Source organism: Pinus tabuliformis, chromosome 7, assembly GCF_031772625.1.
Source record: "Pinus tabuliformis cultivar Carrire ecotype Pingquan chromosome 7, CPIR1, whole genome shotgun sequence".
In the NCBI taxonomy this organism is placed as follows: Eukaryota; Viridiplantae; Streptophyta; class Pinopsida; order Pinales; family Pinaceae; genus Pinus; species Pinus tabuliformis.
The window spans coordinates 270,216,679-270,222,323 of record NC_142293.1 but is presented as its reverse complement, the minus strand read 5'-3'; the positions used below and the strand labels follow the sequence as shown (position 1 = coordinate 270,222,323).

Here is a 5,645-nt window from a genome sequence, read left to right as displayed (position 1 = left end):
AAAGACAGCTAAAATAAATATTTGAATGAAGGTTAGCAAGAAGATGAGAATGGGATACCATTCTTTTAAAACAGTTTTATTATCAAGGCCCACATCTCCATAGTTGTCAATTACACTGTTTGATGATTGATCCATCCAAACAACAACATCCAGACCCAAGAAGATGAGCATGGCTTTGAATACAAGATGGATTTTAATAACAGTGATAATGATATACTTTGTTTGCTTGAATACCAAGAAGCTCCTAGAAGAAATCTGCTACACTATATCATTTATTGGATTTTAATTGATACAGGCATTTAGGTCTTCAGAACTGGCTGCTGCTAGCATTTTTGCTTCTACCAACAATGTTCCAACACACAGGAAGATGCAAATGAAATAATTAGCTGTTGCCACATAGTGCTCACACCTCAGACACTCCTGAGGCAGGACAACTGCAGAGATATTCTGCTGCCAAAGTTTGTTAATTAAATTCTTAATTCCGAAAACTAAGGAGTATAGCATGAAATCAAGACGCTGTAGAAAATGGAAAATTGTTTGCTCTTGTAAAGCTTTTACTTGATAGTGAACTAAAAAATGTGGAACCAATTTGTCCCAGTGAAACCTGCATACCAACTATATTTAACCTCTCTTTCCTACAAAGTGAAAGAATTACCTGAACTGCACTGGTGTACCCATTTTCAAAGTATCTCCTAGCGTTCCCCCCATTACATCAAAAAAAATGTTGGGACAAATGGGATCGAACTCTGGAGAGTTTTTCCTATACATCCTCTAGCTCTCTGTCTACACTAGCTATTCCAACTAAAACATCTTGATGTTTCTCCTCGATTCACCCAATAGAGATCGATATCATCTAAAGTTGTTTTCCGACCATCATAGATACAATCAAAGAAAACAAAGCAAAGAAAATAGGAACACAGAAGAATATGGATGTTGCATCACCATTATTGCCCGATGTTGGTGGAATACTAGTACCATCCAAGCCACCAGATGCAAGTATGCTTGTATTAAGAAGTGATGAACTGCTACTGTTGCAAGTAATTTGGAAAAATCAGAATGCTACAAAACTATAAGCTGAGATATAACATAAAATATATCAAAAATCCAGTAAATCTTGATTCTCAATTCTGTATGAAAACTTGAAAAAGTACTTATTGTAGAACAGAAAAATGAACAAAAGATAGGAGGAGGAATGCGGTTCCTTAGTATATACCTTTGTGGAAATGTGCATGTCCCAGTACCTATCATCACAAAATCTATAAAGGAATATTTGCATGAGTGCAATGCATTCTCCAATCTCACACAATTTCAAGCCTCAATTTGTATATCATGTTAACCCATGAAGGGAAGATTTTCGAAAATGTATAATGTCAAGAATATTAATCACAGTCAAATATCTTGAATCTAGCAGAACCAAAACGGTGCACAAAAAACAAAAACGTCTTTTATATTCATATAAACTGGAACAGTAAAATTTGTAGACGACAGAGTGGGTATAAAGGAAACTTAGTATGCATACCCTTAGCTTCTCATAACAAAATCAATAAAGAAAAAAATAATATGCAATATATCCAGGCATAAATGAAAGTTATGTTGTATGCAGAAGAGCAGATTGCCTACAAATATAACTCTCTCTTAATACATCACACAGTTCCATCATTAAACCAAAAGGAAATATCCTGAACAATACAAGTTATCCATAACGAGTGTTTACATTTGAAGGTTGCATGCAGTTTTAAGACAGACAACAGGCAGGAAATGGGTCTATAATCATGTCACTTACTTATCATGGTGGAACCTACAATTGGAAAATGTATATCAGTGGAGGATGTCTTTGCATTCAGATGAGCTCAACCAGGCATGGAAGTGGGTAGATGAATCATAAGCATGCAACTCAACTATCATCTAACACAATGTAAAGATGAGACTCAGCGGAAGGTATCCAAGAAGTTGACGCAGTGAAACAAAACAAGCAGACAAAAAACTATGTAAAAGTGGATAAAACGTTTATCGTCACCACAGGACCATAGGAATCCATATAAACTGAGAAATTCGATGAAAAGAAAAACAGGGGGCAAAAAACAAACACTTCGCATAAGGGCATATAGCTTACTTGGATCTTGAGTAGTCACAATTGCATTGCCAGCAAAGTCACAAGTACCAGGGGCCATGCCATTCTTCTTGTAGTAGCTGTCAAAAGCATAGAAAGCATGAAAAAAAACAATATCTGGGTTATAGCACATGCCACTTTTTTGAATTGTTGTACAGTCTGCACCTCCAAGCCCGCAAGCATAGTCCAGAGCAACCTGCAAGCTTGAATCAGGGGTACCAGGCTTTGCTACACACCAACTTTGGCTTGAGCTGGTTGTCGGTGTTGTTGTGGTAGGTGTTGAGGGAGGGGTGTAAGGGGTAACTGTTGGGGTGGTAGGGGTTGTGATTGGGGTACTAGGGGTTGTTGGTGTGATTGTTGTTGGAGGAGGAGTTATTCCTATTGGTGTTGTGGGTGTGGTCGTGATCAGAGTTGGAGGAGTTGTTGTAATAGGTGTAGTTGGAAAAGTATCAAGCTGAGATCCCAACTCACTTGTCTTGTTCCTGGTAGAGTTAGCTTTATTGTCCAAAAGCTCCCTAGAGTTTGAGCGAAACAGTTCTTCCCCTTCTCTGCTCAACTCCTTCAGCATAGAAACGTCCAAAGAACTCATTTTCACTATTATTGTCCATATCCGAGCCCTATTCATGCTTTGCGCAAGAACATGAACTGAGATTTTTGGTCATTAAAAAGGTCTTCATTGTTTCGGAAAGCAGACCTTGATCATTAATAACTATGGGAATATCAGGATAGTGAAGAAATGCCATAGCATTTCTGGCAGCAACGACTACAGAGTTAATGAGGTCTTCTTCACTATGTGCAAAATCTTTGTTAAAGTCAGTGTTCAGTATCAGAAAAGAACCTGTCTTTGAGACAAACGCCAGCAGAGGGTGAAGAACCCACCTCAAATCCTTGGTGGAAGAGGATGGAGGCACACTAGATGCATCTTGAATCAAAGTGGATGAAAGTGTGGTTGTGACCTTGATACGCTTATCTAGATTTGCATCCACAAGAGCAGAATAAATGGCTTTCATAGTAGATACCAATGTCGATACTGCTTCTTATGATATCCCTTGATGGTTAACAATGATACTGGTTATGAGGGTATCAGGCATGAAACCCATGACGTTTTTCTTCACCCATAATGCTGCTCGTGACTTCGATTTTCCAATGTCCTTCGTTTGCTTATACTTCATACTCACAGCCACCTCAATCCCTGTCCCAGATAAAGCTTCCAAAACAATGGGATTGGCATCCAAGAGCCTAACATGGAGTAGATCATGTTTCATCAGTAGTTCTACAAGCTTCTTAGGAGATGGCAGGGTACTGTCCTTTGAATCATATGACACTCCAATTGATGTTCCTGACAACACAAATAATATTATAGATCAAGCCATAAGCTCAAAAGGAACACAGAACTGTCAAACGTTTCTAAATAATGCCTATCATCAGCTCCTACATGCTCGCTAACTATAACACAGTTCTGGAAGATTGTGCATCGGATACCAAGACCACATTTTCCCATAGGACTGCAGTTTGATTTATGAACTATTGGGCCAAAGGGTTGCAGACTCAGAGCCATTCAAATTCTAATCTCACAACATGCCCTTCTCTGTCACAGTGGACGCCATTGAAGGCACATGGAGAATCGCCGCTAACTTTAAACTGCCTTCTCAGTAATTTGTAACGTTTTGTTCAGGGATTACAGGAATTTGTAACAAATTTGGGGATATTTCTGCCGGCTTCATGTAGTGGGTGAAGATTCGAAGATTCGAGACCGCCATCATTATGGAGAAAGGCGTTGGCATAACAGTTTTCCGTTGAGGTTTTGCGAGACCCCAACGATAGAACTCGCGCCGCTGCAAAGATTCTCGGTTGAGACCATGACAAGTAATTGAAGGAGACGCTGCATGTCCGCTCAAAAATATTAAAAAGAGGCCTAATACGAAAACTGTTTCCCTGTTGAATGTGAACGAAACGTGTCAACCGTAGAGACAAAAAGACGACGAAAGTCTCTTTCAAAGGAAGGCCTATCGGCCTAAAAATAATTTAAATTTTTAATTCGGGTCCAAAATAACGAATTTTTAAAGTAATGAAGATGATGTAAAGTGATGCCATTTAGAATGGGATTTTCTTATTATAAATTATAGTTATTTAAGTAATTAACCATTTTATAAACTGGACTATAACTATTTTGTAATTTTAGGGTATTGGGTTTGACAATTTGTTTTAAATAGAAAATTGGAGTAAATTACAAAGATTTTGAAGCATTTTTCAATTAATATACAATTTTGCTGGGTCATTTTGTAAGACCATTAGAGAAAACTAAAAATATTATTAGAAACTTATTAAGAGATAATATTTTAAAAACTAACTAAGATAATAATTACAATAAATGACTATTGAACTTAATTAGTTACAAAAATCGAAATATTATACATTTATTTACATTTTTTAGTTGAGGCGAGAAAATGATCAAACCTCAAAGGAGTGCCATTTACAAACTAGTTGACCAAATGAGGCGAAACAAATATCGATGGAAATCTTGTGAAAAGTTGGATTCAATGAAACAATCAAAATAGAAATCCGGGGAAAATGATAAAATTATAAGTCAATTAACTTAAATGAAAATCATAAAATATGCTTAGCAAAAAAGTAATGGAAATGGTCCCCATTATTTGAAGTAACGAGGGGTGTTGGGTTTTTCCTACAACACAACTTCAAACTTCGACCTAGTAGCTTCACAACTTCGACCTAACATCTTCACAACTGGAAACTAGCAACTTAAAAATTTCGACATAGCAACTTTATAATTTACCCCTAATGGCTTCAAAAACCCTAGTTCTCCTTTGAATGTGTGAGATAGAGAGTCCCAAAAGACTTCAATTTTATCTCTCCTAACTTATTTTCTCCTTTTCCTTGTTTTTTGTTCTTCTTGTCTTGTCTTCTTGCTTCTTCCTTCTTGTGATCGAACTTGGAAAAATGCTCTCTGAAAATGAGGTCGATAACACTTATATATATCCTTTCCGTGAGGCTCGAATATCCCTTAATGAGGCGGGCTTCATATCTGCAAACTGACTTGTTCTCTTGTAGGATGGCTTGGTGTTGGAGGGGGACTTTTGACACTTTTGGCTCAATAAATTCTTTTTACATGATACAAAATTCCCAACAGGGTCTAGAATGAACATAACAATGACTCTTTTAACTTTCTTGTCTCCTATAACAAATATCAAAAACACACAATGGGTGCTAGACCTAAAACAAATTTACTTTGAGCATGAAACCCATACTTATAAAATAATGATAATAATAATTTTATTTCTTTTATTTTTTTACATGAAATATATATATAATCTATAGTACATTATGAAGATCGAACCTAGTTACACATTTTTATGCTACCTCTTAACTCGGAGGTATTAATAATACATTGGTGGTACACGATACTTTTCATACCGAGGTTCATAAGAAGAGTCTGATTGGTAAGCTATCTCATACGTTATCTTTCAAGCTTGTATCGATGCATATCATCATATCAACCAACATTCTAATATAGCAA

The 5,645-nt window shown here is 36.7% G+C and overlaps 1 pseudogene across 1 annotated transcript; it reads right to left on the bottom strand.

Annotated features, from left to right (window-relative positions):
• Nucleotides 1-533: 533 nt before the first annotated feature.
• On the bottom strand, nt 534-3,717 carry LOC149246910 (glucan endo-1,3-beta-glucosidase 3-like; annotated as a pseudogene). The gene is made up of 4 exons (XR_016263239.1): nt 3,693-3,717; nt 2,114-3,449; nt 1,214-1,241; nt 534-1,028 (listed from the first exon to the last, which is right to left on the bottom strand). The product of XR_016263239.1 is annotated as a glucan endo-1,3-beta-glucosidase 3-like (transcript).
• Nucleotides 3,718-5,645: the final 1,928 nt, after the last annotated feature.